Raw genomic sequence first — 17,804 nt, forward strand, 5'->3', positions numbered from 1 at the left:
AAGCCTGGTTAATCCGAACTTCCAGTGAATTTTACTAGATAGTATTTCAACAAACATAAACTCTATCATATTTTATATAAATTTGGAAAAAATAAATAAGGAAAGGAACCATTCTGAAAATCAGTGGAAACTACTGTATTATCAGCTCCACAGAATGTGAAGATATTACAATGTTCACTACAGATCATAAAATAAGTGTAATTCTTGTCTTTAAAAGGGTGCCATATGATATTTATGAACTGAATGTTACACTGGGAAAAGTGGCCATGGATGTTTGATCAGAACAATTAAGTAGAATTTCATTCAAACCAGCTATTCTCCTGCTAGGTATCTTCTCAAAAGACTTAAAGACATCATATTACAGTGACACATGCATACCCATGTTTACAGCAGCAAACTCATTATAGTTAAATTTTGAAAGTAGCCTGTATTTTCATCAAAAGATGAATGGAGAAAGAAAATGTGCTATTCTGCACAGTGGAATACTACTTGACTTGTTTGTAGGAAATGAATGCACTTTGAGACCAGGTTCAGTGAAATATATCAGACATGTAAGCTTAAATATCAAAGATTTCTCTTATATTAGAAACCCAAAATATAAATAAAGAACAACACAGAAGATAGATAATAGGAAACTGCAGTAGGCATTTTGCAAAAGGGAAGCAAACTAAGCAGTGAAAGGAGGGGAGGAGAAAGGGGAAGGGGATATCAAAAAAGAAAGAATTAAGCTGTGTTATGTACCTGAATCCACTTTCCGCAGTGAAGGTAATCATTATGTACTTCAAATATGTAAAAAAAAATTAAAATAAAAAACTGTAAAATAAAACACAGAACTCAAGGATATTGTTCAGATTAAACAGAGTGAACAAATTTCCAACCATAGATTTTAGAGAGCCAAAAATATAGAAGGGGAATTGGACCTAGCATGCAGAAAGACAAGGTTGAAAAAAATTATAATTCTCATGGAAGTAACCTTGGTAAAATGGTATTCAAAGAGAAACCGTCTTGAATATTGTATCAGGATTAGGTGTGAGACATAAATTCTTGAATTTCCAAAGTGCCAAAGCAGTGAATAGGAAAAATACAAATAAATTAACACCTAGAGATGCTATGCCTTGTGAAAGCCTCACACGGTCATAGGTAGGGATTTTCATAGATGGCTGGATCTCGGGTATGTGATTTTGGAATTAAGGATGTGATGCTGTGATTAACAATGCCACACCATGAGTGTGAATGGAACCATTCAAAGGCAGTAGCTGCTGCTTCTGCTGATGCTTGCTGTTTTCTGTCTCATTCACCATGGACTGTTTCTCCTCTGTGATGCCTCTCTGCCATGCCACCCTACCTTGGATCCAACTGACAATTGACTGAAACCTCTGCAAACTGTAAGCTAAATGAGCTCTTCCTCCTTTAACTTGGGGTATCAGGTATTTTGCCTCAGTAACTCAATAATGAAGATGACAAATGAGAATGAATCTATAGAAGTATCAAAAGAAAAAAAAAGGTTTGAAATTATCCTTGATAAAAGAGACCGATAACTTTAATAGAATTAAAACTGACTGAAAATTTACTTTTAAAATAAAAAATTAGGGTGGGATATCAATAGAATAATATGTTGCTGAGGGAAATTAACTGTCAATCTATAACTGTGTGTCCAGTAAAAGCCTTCATTAAGAACTTAGTCAAACATTTTCAACAATAACCAGAAAATATTTGCTGCTATTAGACTTTGCTAAACAGTTTTTAAAGACTGAATTTCAGGCCAAAGAGGTAAGTTATATGACAGAATAAAAAGTGAGGAAAATGGGAAGCAATGTAGTAAATATAAGCTAATATTTAGTGTAAAAATAATAATGTCAATTTCATGACTAAATATTCAGGAATGCATTAATATTTGTAAATTAATTACAACTAATGATAACAAAAGCAATACCAAAACAGGTGATATGATTAAAATAGTATGTAGATGAAAGTGCTATTTAAATGATTATGTTAAAAGAGAAAAATACTGAAATCAATGAACTAGACACCAATCTTGACAGCAAAGAAAAAAGGAGCAGTTACAGAATAATCTTTTATCAGTTAGTATATATCTGTCTTAATCCTTTTAGATTCCCCTTCTGCTCTACTTCCTCTCTTTTCCCTTTATCCGTAGATCCCCTTAGAGTTCCAAAAATCAGACTGCCTATTTCCTGTCACCATATCTTATATTTTACTCTTTAAATTATTTATAATTTGACTTCTCATACAAGCATTGCATGTGATGTTTTACATTCTGTTTCGGGCTTATCTGGCTTAGTATTATATTCTCAAGGTGCATTCATTTTTCTACTAATGACACAAATTTATCCATCTTTGTGAATTAGAACAATTCCATTGTGTATACTACATTTTCTTTATCCATTCTTCTGTTGATGGATAGATAAGCCATAAGTAACATTTGGTTATTATGAGTTGTGCTGTCATAAACATGGATATGAAAGTATCAGTATAATATGGTGTGGTGGATTGACATCCAGTGGTCAACTTGTAATACCCGCTGAATTGAATCACTAAGGTGCTCAGTGTTGATGGTCCACCTGAGGCTTGTTGCTAAGATAAATAGGAAAACTAGAGAGGAAAAGGTGGTGCTGTTGGTTCTCCTGAGTGTTATTCATTCTCCTGTTGCTATTGGTTTTCCTGAAGGAGCTTACCAGTTTTCTTCCTCATATGAACTTGGCTATTCTCATTGTCAGAGACTGAGAATGGCTCTGGTCTTTATCTTACTGCTTCCTGGCTCCGGTTGGAAAGGTGGTGTGATATTCAGTTCCACAGAGAATCCTGTCATGCTGACTTCCTGATATGAACTTGGCTGTTCTGACCATTGGAGGTGTTCAGGATCTCACTGTCTCTGAGGATGGCTGTGATACTTTTTGGGAAAGCCCTGGTCCTTACTTTAAGTATCGCTTCCTGGCTGTAGTGCAAAACCCTCAACCTCGTGGCACAGATCCTTCATCTTCTGGCACAAACTTTCTGACTTCACCGCTGACCTTTCAGCTTTTCCAGCGCAGATCTGTGAAACAGATTTGCATGAGTCATTGTCATGGATTCTAAGTCTTCAACTGGACTCATGCAAAACATTGCCATAGGATTCAGGTCCTCGGCTGGAATTTTAGCAATGTCTAGTGTGTGTACATATTTTCTGTACTCTTTCTTTCATATTGGACTCTTTGGATGATCATTATAAAATAATACTATAAATTATATGTACTGTATGAAATTGTTTTCCTTGCATATGCTATCTCTAAGTTTTTTTTGGAAAGGTACCTCAAAGGGGTATACCTGGGTCACATGTAATTTCTATTTAATGTGTTTTGAGAAATCTCCATACTAATTTCTCCCTTAGAGGTGGTACTACTTTAGATTTGCATTAACAATATAGAAGGATTTTTTCCCTCACAATCTCAACAGAATTTGTGACTTTTTGAATTGATGATAGCTCTTCTCTCTGGAGGAAGTTGGAATCTTAGTGTCATCTTGATTTTCATTTCTTTAGTGACAAAAGATGCTGAACATTTTTACATGTATTTATTGGCCATTTCTATTTCTTCTTTAGATAAGTGCTCATTCTTTGATTACATCTTTCATTTTGAAAGATCTGGAATTTTTTTTTTAGCTCTTTATGTGATCTAGATATTAGTTTTCTACTTGAAAACTAATTGAAAACATTTTCTGTAGGCTGTCTCTTCATTCTGTTCATTGTTAGCTTTGCTGATCATAAGCTTTTTAATTTTATATAAAATTTAATTTGCTGATTCCACATATTACTCGTTGCACAATTGGGTTTCTGTTCAGGAAGCCCTTGCCTATACTTATGTCTTTAACAGTATTATCTATTTTATTTTCCAAAAGATTAAGGGTTTATGTTTTAATATCTATATTTGTGATCCACTAGATTTTATTCCAGTATGAGAAATATATGCCTAGATTAATTTTTCTGCATGCATAACCAGTTTTTCAAGCAGCATTTGTAAAAGAATTATTTTTTCTCCATCTTATGGGTTTTGCTCCATTGTCAAAGATCAGATAGCTGATGTCCCCAAGGTTGTTTCTATACCCTCTATTGTATTCCATTGATCCAGATGTCAGTTTTTATAACAGATTCTGTACTGTTCTTATCACTGTGCTTTTATAAAATGACTTGAATCCAAGATTGTAGTGTCTCCTGCTTTGCCCTTGTTCTCTAGAATTGCTTTTGCTATTTTGGATATATACATTGCTCTTTTTATGTTTCTTTCTTTTTTAAAAAGAGTAAAAATGATAATACAAAATTTCTAAACAAAATAATAGGAGATTAACAATGGTTTATATGTTGCATATTGTTATCTTCAGACTAGTTGCTCAGATCATGAGATGTTCATGGATAAGAAAAACCAACATTTTAAAAAAGGCAATATTATAGAGATTTAATTCAATCTCAATCAAAATACCACTAGCATACCTCATAGTTCCAGAGAAACATTCCTAAAATTCATTTGTGGACAGAAGATACCTAAAATAGCTAAGGTCGTTCTAGGCAACAAAGGAAAGGAAAGGCAGGAGGTATCACCGTCTTTGAATTGAAATTATACTACAAAGCTACTATGATAAAACTACAAAGCTACTATGATATGGTACTGGCAAAAAAAAAAAAAAATGAGGCCTGAGGATCAGTGGAAAAAATTGCAAGATGCAGATCAACTACAAAGAAACTCAACCACTTTATCCTTCCAGAGGGGTCAAACATGTTCACTGAATGAAAGTCACTTTAGTAAATGGTACTGGAAATAATTGACTTTCTACATGATGAAGACTGAAATTAGACCCATGTCTATCACCATGCTCTAAACTAAAATCAAAATGGATCAAAGATCTAAATATTAAAATAGATCTAAATCTACTGGAAGACAAAGTAGGTAGAAATCATGAAAACATAGGGGTAGGTAGAGAGTTTATGAGCAAAAAAGAAACCACATTGGAAGTACTTCAAAGAATCAACAACTGGGATCTCATTTTATTAAAAAGTTTTTTCACATCAAAAGCAAACACCAGCAGAGTGAAAAAACAACACACAGAATGGGAAAAAAAAATGTTAGCCAGTGGTTCCTGAAACAAAGGATTTCTATCTAGAGCACATAAAGATTTGAAAAAAATCATCTGTCCCCCCAAACTCAAAGATCCAGTTCAAAAGTTGTTGTCTGACAAGAATACTTCTCAGATAAAGTAATACAAATTGCAAATAAAAATATGAAAAATGTTCAATAACTCTGGTAATTCTGAAATTCATATTAAAACAACACTGAGATCAAACTCAAGAAAAAATGGCTATCATCAAGAATTCAACCAATAATAGATGCTGGTGGGGAAAAGAAAACCCTTCTCCACTGTTGGGGGGCATGTATACATGTCTCTCAACTCCATTTGGATAATGGTCTGGTTAAATTTTGTTTTTTCTTTGTTAATGTTTTGTCTGGTTGACCTACCTAATTATGAAAGTGAGATATTGCTATGCCCCACTTTGACTGTATTGATGTCTATCTCTTCTTTTATGTCCAGTAGCTATTATTTTATGGAATTTGATATAGCAATATTTAATACACATGTGTTAACAATTGTTATTTTTGCCTGTTTAATTGTTCCCATTTCCAGTTTGCAATAACTATGATCAGATTGGGCTTTAAGTTTGTTTTTTTTGAAAATAAGACAGCTGTTCCTGCTTGCTTGGGGATTCAGTTGCATGAAATATCTTTTCTAACTTCTGAACTTTAGAACATGAGCTGCCTTTTGAATGAAGTTTGTCCTCTGCATGCAATATACAGTTGTATTTTGTCTTGCTCCATTATGACAGTCTCTTTCTTTTGATTAAGGAGTTCAGGCAATTGACATTGAGAATTTTAAATTATTATTTCAAGATGTTTGGTGGGTCCTGTCATTGTATTATTTTTACTGATTCCTTTGCTTTTGTTGTTCCTTTTGTTACCTACCCTTCCAGTTAGATGTACACTTTATTTTGGGCTCTTTGTCCTGGTGATCTTCTTATCTGTTTTCTGGTTTCCTCTGGATATTTTCTGTAATGCTTGTTTAATGATCATGTATTTCCTCGGATTTTTCTGTTGTATTTCTTTTTCCCCCATTAATTTTGAAGGCTATTTTCTCAGAATATAAAGTTTAATGATTTTTTTTTGTTTTAAGAGATGAAAAACTTCACTTTGAGCTCTCTGACCTTTAAAATTTGTATTGAACAATCTACTGTAATTCTGATGCTTGTCTTTGTGCAGTTTTTCACTTCACAGTTTTTTTTTTTTTTTTTTTTTTTTTTTTTTTGTATTCTCTTTTTTGGAGTCTAGGGTTGCAAGGAGAACAATTACATACAGGTAACATAATTTATAGGATTATTTATAATGGTTACCCAAAGAGTCAAATATAAAAACAGTGCAGAAAATCTGTCCACGGCACTAAATACCTAGAAAATCTAGCCAAGGGCCTGGATACCTTGGTAATAACCTGCATGCGTTCAGCTGAAAACCAAGACCCCACAACGACTCATGCAAGGCTATTTAATGGATCTGCATTTGGAGTGTCCAAAGATCAGCAGTAGAAGATGGAAAGCCTATGGCAGCCGGGTGAGGCTCTGTGCCACTAACTTGAAGGTTCTGCAGTAGAGCCAAGAAGTGATGCTCAAAATAAGGACTAGGGCTCCCCTGAAAAGTACTACAGCCATTCTCAGCAACAATGAGGTTCTGAGTCCTTCCTACGATCAGTCAAGTACATCAGGAAGCCAGGATAAAAAGCTTCTCCTGGAGATTAAACAGCATACAACTTCCCCTCTAGAGCCAGAAAGCAATGCTCAAAGTAAGGATCAACGCTAACACAAAGTGAACTTCAGCCATTGTCAACAACAATGCTCTGAGTTGCTGTGATGACAACAGCCGAGTTTATATCAGACAAGTCGGGAGAACCAATGACTCCAAACAACACTTAAGAAAAGCCACAATGGTACTTTTCCAATGCAGTCTCCTTTTTAGGCTGGCAACAGTAAGGTGGGCCATCCAATGCTCAGCACCACACTGATTCAATTCAGCTAGTATTTAAGTTGCCCCTCAGTTACCAATTCACTACACTCTTTTTCCTGAATTTCTGGAATTTGATTATGATGTTTTATGGGAAAATATATGTTGGCCATAGCTATTTGGCATTCTATATGCCTCTTGTCTTTGAATATTGAATTTTTTCCCTAGATTTTCAATGCTTTCTACTATGATTTTTGGGAGTTTTTTTTTCCTTTTTCCTTTGAGTTATTCTCTAATATTTTATTCCTCTATTTTGAATATACTTAGAAACTGTTAAAACCTGCTTTCATGTTTTTTTTTTTTGAGGGTATTATTGAGTTTATGATCTACCACATCTACTTTGTATTCAATTTGTTTTTCTTTATTTTGTTTTGTTTAAATCAGGGTATTTCTACATATCTGAGGCTGCCTTTTGTATTTTTATGTATTCTAGGTTGGCTTTGAACTCATCACGATCCTCTTGTTTCAGGTTCTAGAGCGCTGGAAATACAGCCATGTGCCCTGGCACCCAGCATGTTTTAAGTATCTGATGTTATGGGGATCAAGTCTACTATTGATGCTATCTATTGCATTTTATATATCATGTGTTTCTTCTTGGTATCTTTTCATGATTTGTAATTCCTTGCCAAACTGATTATTCATATTATATTATCCTATTTAAAGCAATTAGTTAATTACTTCTCCTTTAATCACATGGAATATTGTATTAGTAAGATCCTTTATCTGTTTAATAAAATTGTCTTTAAGTTGCTAAACATCTTATGAATTTTCTTATGGGTCTTTTTCTTTGGTCTGTTCTAACAGTTTAGTCACTTGATGTCTGACTTTGCCCGTATTCTCATGAGAACAGTTTTTGAGAAGTTAAATGTTTGGTAGTCAACTACTTGCCTTGATTTCATATGTTTCTATTGTTTTTATGCTATAGATGGAAAATCAATTAGGGCAAAAAAGCTCAGTCACCACTGTGGAGATGTCTTTAGTTGGAATCTTGCTCCCTGTGATGTGTTCTTTTGTTTGGTGTCTATATCACAATTCAGTCTGTTTGGTGTCATATTTGAGAGTTTTCCTAGTTTGAAATCTTCTGGAGGATTCACTCCAGCAGCACAAAGAGATAGGAAAACAAATTTCAATAGTGTTGTTGACACAAAAACAAATCCGTTATTGTCATATAGTAAAAACTAGTTAAAAGCAACAACTATATTACTAGTGGATACAGCAAAGAAACCATCATAATAATGGTCAAAGAAACTTGATAGTGAAGTCCCACAAGAGCTCATAAAAGCTATAACTATAATACTTTTACCAGTAAAAAAGAAATTAATAAAAATACAGACACAAAGGCAAACCAAATATTGACATATAATAAATATCTACCAAATTCAGTAATTTGACCACCATTTACAACACAAAAGAATTTAGCAATAATAAAATAAAGTTTACTAAATACAAAAAATAGCTTAATAGTAATTATGATAAAACAGAGTAGAGTAAGATAAAAATTAAAGAAGTATAATTTGATAAAAAGAACATGAAAAGCAAGAGTCCAATTAGAAACAAAATTAAAAGTTAACAGAACATAAGTAAAAGTAAAAGGAAAATTGAGCAATAGAAAAATAAAAATAAAAAATAAAGAGCTTAGAAGTGATAAGAATGTGTGGGAAGGTGAGTTCCAGCACATCTGTGTGGGCCTGGGGAGAATTTAAGATCATTGCTCTCAGTGGGTAAGTGCTCACCCATCTTCCAGCCATGCTAGATAGACCAGGCAGGTTTCTTGAGCCTGACTGGGCTATGCCCAGTGACCTTCATTCAATCAGGGGAGCTGAGAGCACATAAGGTGAGTGCCAGTACTCCAATGCAGGCCCAGGGAGAGTTTAAGATCATTGATCCCAAGTGTTAAGTGCCTGCCCTGCTTCCAGCCACACCAGACTAGGCTCTGCAGGTTTTGTGGGCCTGACTTGACCATGCTCAGCAACTTCCATTCAGTCCCAGGAGCCAAAGGTGTACGAGGCAATTTCCAACACACCCAGGGGAAGACTTAGAGCATCACTTGAAACACAGAAATGTAGGAAAATGACAAGTTGAAAGACTCAAATGCAATCTCAAACCTCCAGCCCATCGCTAGAAAGCCTAGGAGCCATATACATAGAAGAAAACATAAGCCATACACCTGAAATACCTGAAATAACAGCAATAAAATGAAGCAACTCCAGGAAGCTTTAAAGAAATTCAAATTAGAAATAATCTCCCAAATAAAAGAAGAAATGGTAAAATTAATGAAAGAAATGCTGAACACATCTAAAGAAAACATAGTTTAAAAAATAGAGATATAATAAAAAATGGTAGAATCCCTGGATGAACAATGTAAGAAACAAAGAAAATACATGAAGCAGATTCAAAGAGATATACAGGAAATCAAAAATTCCATTGAAAGTTGTTAAAATCACCTCAGTGAAAGTGAGGATAGAATTTCAGAACTCAAAGACAAGATTGCAGTTAGTAAATAGGAAAGGAAAGATCTTTTAAAAATAACAAGAAGCCAGGAATAGCAATTCAACAGCTTCAAGATGATGCAAAGAAAAACAACATAAGATTGATAGGGATAAATGAAAAAGAAGGGGACAACACAAATGATATCAAGAGGCTATTTACAGAAGTAATAGCTGAAAATTTCCCAAACATGAGAATGAAAACTGACATATGGGTTAGTGAAGCATATAGAACTCCAAATAGCCATAACCAAAATAAGACTACACCTAGACATATAATAATCACCATCTGAGAAATCCATAAGAATGGAATATTAAAAACTGTTAGAGAGAAAAGACAGATCACCTATAAAGGAAAACCTATCAGAATCACAGCAGATTTCTTTCACAAACAATGAAGTCAAAGAAAAGCTTAGAGCAAAGTATTTCAGATGCTAAAGGAAAACAACTTCCAACCTAGACTGATGAACCCTGCAAACTGTCCTTCAAAATGGATGGAGAAATAAGATACTTCCTTAACAAAGAACAGCTGAAGAACTTCATAATCACCCAACCAACCCTGCAAAGAATACTGAAAGACAGTCTAGATGCACATAGGAAAAAACCACTAAGCAAGGCAGACAAACAGAATGGAACAGTAAAGATACAACAGCAGAAAGATAACATGTCAACAATAAACTAATATATAACAGGCATAACTATTAATGTAAATGGTCTCAATTCACCAATTAAATGAAAAAGACTGGCAGAATGGATCAAGAAACAACATCCAACTGTATGCTGTCTACAAGAGACCCATCTAACCCAAACGGAAACTCATATACTGAAAGTCAAAGGAGGTAAAACAATACTTCACGCAACAGGAACCCTTCCAAAAGTGGGGGTGGATATTCTGTTTTCAGACAATGTGAGCTTCAAACCAAGAATGACCTGAAGTGATAAAGAAGGTCACTACATACTCGTTAGGGGAAAACTTCAAAAGGAAAAGATAACAATCTTAAATATGTATATGCACCAAATTCCAGAGTATCCAGTTATACAAAGCAAGTATTAACAGAAATGAAAAATCATATAAGCAATAACACAAATATAGCAGGAGACCTTAACACACCACTGCCACAAAGGAACAGATCACCCAGACAGAAAATCAGTAAAGAAATAACAGAACTGAATCACACCAATGAGCAAATGGACTTGATAGACGTATACAGAGTGTTCCATCCAGCAACATCAGAATATACATTCTTCTCAGCCATACATGTGACATTCTCTGATATAGACCACACACTAGCCCACAGAACATATTTAAGTAAATGCAAAAGAATTGAAATTGTCTCATGCATGTTATCAGATCATAGCTCCATGAAACTAGAAATTAATGATAAAAGAAACTTCAAAAACCCCAAAATCACATATAAATTGAATAATACAATCTTGAGCAATCAGTGGGTCACAGACAAAATTCAAGAAGAAATTAAACACTACCTACAAGCGAATGAAAATACAAATACAACTTAAACAGAATCTATGGGATGCAATGAAAGTGGTCCTCAGAGGAAAATTTGCGCTAAGTTCCCACATCAGGAAAACAAAGGAACACAAATAAACAACCTGATGCTACACCTTAAACATCTAGAAAAAGAAGGGCAAGTTAAGCCCAAAGCCAAAAGAAGGGAGGATATTATAAAAATCAGGGCAGAAATTAATGCAATACACACTAAGAAAACAATGCAAAGAATCAATGAATCAAAGAATTGGTTCTTTGAAAGAATAATTAAAATTGATAAGCCCCTAGCAAACCTTATTTAAAAAAAGGGAAGAAAAAGCTCAAATTCATGCAATAAGAAATGAAAAAGGTGAAATCACTACAGACTCTATAGAAATACAGAAGATCATCAACACGTATTTCAAAAACCTCTACTCTCAACCTCTACTTGCTAACACAGAAGAAATGGACAGATCCCTAGAAACATATGAAGTACCAAACCTGGGTCAAGAAGATGTAAATCTGCTGAATAACCACATTTGTATTAATGAAATTGAAAATGTAATTAAGTCCTTACCTACAAAGTAGAGCCCAGGCCCATGCTGCCTGCTGCTCTGCTGATGTCTTACAGATGTATGTTCTTTAACCCTGGGACCTCACCCAGGAAATCCTCCCAGGGCTTCCTGAGTAGGCCAACATATGTATAGGTAAACACATAGTTCATATTATGAAACAGAAGAAGTTATTATGAAATTATGATGTTGAAAGACAATGGTTAATGATATCGTCACATTTCTATACAACTTGCAAATGAGTAATAGACAGTTTTGTGGTTGTACTATCTTTAATTTTTAGAACACTTTTGATGTATAGAAACATTAAACATACAGTAGAGGCTATACTCATCTTCTCCTCCAAATCATATAATTGTCCCTTTTATTAACCTATTGTTGAGAAGTACATATTTTACAATGAATTAAACTAGTATCAATTTTATTACAAGCTGAAATCTACAATTTACACTGAATTTCACTTTTTTTGAGATATATTGTTCTAAGGTGTTTAAAATTGTAAAATATCATGTAGCATATATGATAATTTCATGGCCTATTTTTCTATGCTTCATTGGTTCATCTTCTCTGAAATCCCTGAGAACCACTGGTCCTAATATTTCTATAGTTTTATCTTTTCCATAGTGTCATAGTTGGAATCATACAAATCAGCTTTTTTCACTTAGCGGTGTATTTATTTAAGTTTCCTTAGATTCTTTCTGGTTTTACCACTCATTTTGTTTGAGAGTTGAATAATATTCCATTTTCAAGATGTACTAAAGCATTATTATTCATTCACCTGTTGAAGCGCATTTGGTTGCTCCCAGGGTAGGTGAATTACAAATAAAACCATAAAGATTCATTTGGGGGATTTTACATAAACATAGGTTTTCCAACAAATTTGATAAATATGTAGAAGTGCAATTGTTGAACCATATGGGTAAGAATATATTTGGCTTCATAAGAAATTGGAAAAGTAACCGTACCCTTTTGTATTCTCATCAGTAATGAATAAAAATTCTGGTTGCTTCATCCTTGCCAGTATTTTGATTAAAATTGTTTGTTATTTTAGCCATTATTATAAATATGCAGTGATAATCTCATTGGAGTTTTGATTTGCACTTCCTTAATGACAAAAGATGTTGAACATGTTTAAGTGCTAATATACCATCTGTATATTCCCTTCAGTGAAATACATGTTCATATCTCTTGTTCACTGTTTAATTGGATTTTTTGTTTTGGCAGAACTAGTGGTTAAACACAGGGAATACTGATCTCTTTCCCTAGTCCTTTTTTTTTTATTTTTTAAATATTAGACAGGATCTCACCATGTTAACAAGGCTGACCTTGAACTTGTGATTCTCTTGCCTCAGCCTCTTTTGAATTACAATTATATTCCAGGATTATTAAAATTTTATTACTGAGTTTTGAGACTTTACATATTGCAGATATTAGCTTTATGTCAAATATGACCTTTTACTATGCTATCTTGCATAAGATTTATAATTTGTATTTTAAATTTAGGTCAGTGACTCATCTTGAGTTAAGTTTTGTCAAAGTTGGATGATCTATGCCTAGGACTGTTTTGTTTTGTGTTTTTTTATTTGTTTGTTTGCTTGTTTTCTGCCCATAGATTTCTAGTTTTGACAGCATCAGCTGTTTAAAAAAAAAACCTATCTTTTATTTAATTGTCATTCTTTCTTCATCCACGAATATCACTGTGTGGAGGTACTTCTCTGCTTCTGTCCTGTGCCAGTGACCAATTTGCTTCTTTTTATTTGTGAGGATTTTTATTTCTCTGAAGGCTAGTTTTTCTGAAATTAGTGTAATTATTCTAAGCTATTTTTGGGTTAGTGTTAACATAGTATATCTTTACTCTGTCTTTTTAGTAAAATGAATTTCTTGTAAACAACATAGAGTGCACCATTGTTTCTTCTTTTGATAATTTGCATCTTTAATTGGATCATTTACATCATTTGTATTTAAAATGGATATTAATACAGTTGGATTAATATTTCTAAAGTTTGGAACTATATTCTGTAATACCACATTTATGCTTTATTTCTTTAAATGAATTTCCCTCTTTATGTATCTTGCATGATTTAAGGAATAATTTTTACAATTATATTTCTTCTCATGAAGTCAATACATCTTTATTTTATTTTATTTGCTTTTGGATGTATCAGGAATCAAACTCTTGACTTCATGCTTTTCAGGTAGGCACTGTGCCACTGAGCTACATCCAAAGCAGGAAATCAACAATACTTTGCCTTGAAAATTGTTGATGGTTTACTAGATTGGTTGCAATACACATTTACAACTAATCTAATTCTATTCTGAAATTATGTCTCACATAGGTAATCCAGATATCTTATAAAAGTATACCCATAATTCCTCCCTTGAACTCATCATATGGTTCAGGCTGGCCGTGAGTTCCCTGGGATCCTCACTCTTCTGAAAATTACAGGTGTGTGCCATCACCTTGGTTCCTTCTCTCATTTTTATATCATTTTAGTCAATTATGTCACTTTTACATACACTATGATTGCTTCCCTCTTATTACTTTACAAAAAGTTATCAGATAAATTAAGAATAAGAAAAATAGACTATTCAACATTCATTTTTCTTTCTATTATTGCACAATAGATTCAACAGATAGATTCCAGGCTATTACGTAAGACAGACAAAAAAGAATGGCAAAGCATATACCCATTGGTAAAAGAGAAGCAGGTATATTTATTGAAGGTCATGAACAGAGAAATGGGTCTGAGAGAACAGAAAAGGCACACTGCACATCATGCAGGCAAATGAAGCTTTCAGGTTGTCAAGAGCAAGAGACAAAAAAGGGGAGAATGAGAGAAAATGGATCGCACTCACTGGCTTCTGTCTAGGGTCATACAGAATCCTCCCAGCGTGGAGGACAGGGCTTTCCTCAGCCGCCAGCATCTATGTGCACTGCTTTCACGTCTGCTCTTTTTAAAATGTAGATCTGAGTTTGTGAGCTACACCATTTCCCTCTCTCTGAGTTACTTTAGCATTTCTTGCAAGGAAGATCTGATGACAAATTTCCTTAACCTTCAGTTTTTTTATACAAATCTTACTTCGCCTCCATTCGAAGATAATTTTGCTGGATAAAAAACTTCTAAACTAATGAATTTTTTCTTTTACCTCTTTAAAACTTTCACTTCATTCTCTTTTTGCTTGCATTGTTTCTGATAATAAAGAATAGTTTATTAGTGAGTTTATAGAGTGAGGTAAGCTAAAGAAAGGGCCTGAGATAGGGTTGATCAGTCAACCATATTCATGGAAACTGAACTAAGAATAAACAGTGAAGTAGGACTTTGGGCCATCAAATTCCTAAGGCAGCATGGAATACTCCTTACTCAAGAGAAGTGCATTCACTTCCTACCAAATTTCTGCGTTCTAAGTAATTTAAAATGGAAAATGACTAGTTTTTCTCTAAACTTCCCATATCCTTTAAACCTTGCATGCTAAGGAACTGGGTTAGAGAGCCGAAGATCTGATTAGTCACTCTAAATACACAGAGCAATCTATGCCAGATGGCAACTAAACAAATGATCAAGTTCTGTGCTCTGCAAATCTATACTTAGCTCTGGATTAAGACCCATTTGCCAATCCATGGAGAATCTGGAAATACAAGAGCTGTTCTTATTGCCAATAAAAACTCTCCTAACCTTCTTTGGTTTGCAGCTTCATTCCTTGATGTTGTGAGACTACGAGCTCCTGCACAGAGTGAACATGTTTTCAGTTTATTTGTTTTTGGTCTCAGTTACGCTTAATGTACTGATAATCACATAAAACATTCATAATTTTTTTGTTACAGTATTCTTACTTTCTGGTAGTTGCTTTCAATTTTGCTGTAAAAGATGCATCTCTCTTCTTCCATTACCTGTGTGTTTCTGCATGTCTTCTTTCATTAAAGCCCTTACCATATAATTCATGGTTACTTTGACTTTTCTACCTGATAATTCCAAAATCTGTATTATCTTAGTCTGCCATTGATGTGTTTCCTTTTTCTTTTCAGACTGTAATTTTCCTCCCTTTTTTCATGCCATTAAATTTTGTATTAACGAAGTGTGATAGGTAATAGGAACTGAGGTGATTCAGTATTCAGAGTGAGGTTTTGTGTTATCTGGCTAGGGTCTGCCAGAGGCTTCAGTTTCTATGTATTTTACATCTCTTGTCTTGAGGTTTCTCTGAAAACATTTTCCTAATTAAAAACCCTTCCCTTCAGTTCTTTCATTGTCTTTCTACTGGTTTGATACCAATTCTCTGTTCATGTGGAGCTAAAATACATTACAAGGGTGGCTTTTTGTAATTTCATAAGAAAATTGGTCTGTCTTTCTTCTTTTTCTCTTTTTATAGTGGGGTTTTGCACCTGGACTTTAACCTTCAAACTTCCTTTATCTTTTTTTTTCCTTTTTAAAATAAAACAGGGAAGATACAGGGTACTGGAACTTCCTAGTCCATCTGTTTTGGGCTTGAAAGAAGTTTTCAAATTTATTGGTAATATGTGAAGAACAGAAAGTGCTCTGAGAGTTTACTAACCTTACATGTTAAGGCTAAAAGTAGAGTTGTCGACATTCTTTCCAGGGAAATTCATGGGAAACAAGTGAAATGATAGACATAGTTTTCTTCTCCAGAGCAAAAGGTATTTTTCTTACAGTTTTGGAAGATAGAGATAAATGTCTTTCTGAAACAAAGGTTAGATATCATACAAGACCTGAGCTATTAAATTCAGTTTGATGTCTCATAATGTAACATACTTCTTGTTTAGATATCACCTGGTCCTCTTATCTTTGCTCTCTGGAAACTAGAATTTTGGAAGAAGCACAGAAATGATGATAGTCTGAAATTTTGTACTGTTTCTGGGACTCAGATATCCTGTATTCAGTTGGCAGCAGTGAAACTTTTACTCACTAGTATTTTCTGATGGAAGCTAGATAAACTCTCAGAACGCTTTCTGTTCTTCACGTATTACCAATAATTTTGCAAACTTAATGAAAGTAAGACATTCCTAAAAGCTATCCATATACAGTCAAAAACACATTCAAGAATAAAAAATATGAATAAAATAGAATTAATGATTAATCCTAATATAAACATCATACTTAGATTTTTAAGGAAAGGTCTTACCAAATATTAGGGAAGACATAATTTAAATACTAAAATATCTATTTGGAGAGCAGTAAATATAGCAAAATTTTGACTGCATTTAAATTAATATAAATTTGACAAACAAGAACACTAAAACAAATGATAAAAGTAAAGTATTTTTGTCCAAAAAAATAAGGAATTTTATTCTTTAGCATAGATACAAAAATCCCTAATAGCTGGATTTGCCAGTATACACAGCAGTCATCTGTCTTGAACAGCTTAATGCTACATTATATAATTCTCCACTTTCTATGATAAAGAAGAAAATATAAGATAACAATATTAATGAGGTTTTCAAAAAGTTGGGCATAATTTAACAACTGCTTATGATGAAAATCTTTAAAATCACAAATGCAGTTAAAAGAAAAAATCTATGAAAATGAACATTGTAAGCATTATTGTCAGAAGAGGCATAAGATATTCTCACTAAAATCAAAATAGAGTAGAAGATACAAATTACCAATGTTTTATATTCACTGCAAAATAGATCTTCTAGTCATCACAGTCAGTTAAGAAAAGCTAATATATAATATAAAGTATATATAATATATAGGAATTTGGGCTCAGTGCGGAAGGGCCTGCCTGGCAAGAAGAAAGTCCTGAGATAAATTTTCAGTGTGAACAAAAAGAAGAAGAAGAAGGAGGAGGAGGAGGAGGAGGAGGAGGAGGAGGAGGAGGAGAAGAAAAGACAAGACAAGGCTTGAAAAGGAAGGACCAAAACAAGCTACTACTAATATTTTGAAGATTGTAGGATTACCTATAAGGAAGTCAAGAAGAATCTACATATAAATTGCTACTAGAAAAAAATAGCAAATTTCTCATTAGTGTGCACAAGTTTAATTATATAAGCTAATTGCATTATTTTATATCAGTAATACAAATAAAAAGTGCAGGTTTAAATTATTACCACTTATAGCAATAACAACAGAGCAAAGTAACATACTTAGCAGTAAAATAAGTCATGGGGAAATTTTCAGGAGATAATTTTTTAAAAGATGTTAAACACTAATACACT

General features: G+C 33.7%; 1 pseudogene; it reads right to left on the reverse strand.

The window, feature by feature from the left end:
* Positions 1-17,804, reverse strand: part of LOC100731760 (TNF receptor-associated factor 4-like) — a 103,300-nt pseudogene that overhangs the window by 84,758 nt on the left and 738 nt on the right.

The sequence above is a fragment of the Cavia porcellus genome, unplaced genomic scaffold (assembly GCF_034190915.1).
Source record: "Cavia porcellus strain 051 isolate PalLab524CR breed Dunkin Hartley unplaced genomic scaffold, mCavPor4.1 scaffold_13, whole genome shotgun sequence".
Lineage (NCBI taxonomy): Eukaryota > Metazoa > Chordata > Mammalia > Rodentia > Caviidae > Cavia > Cavia porcellus.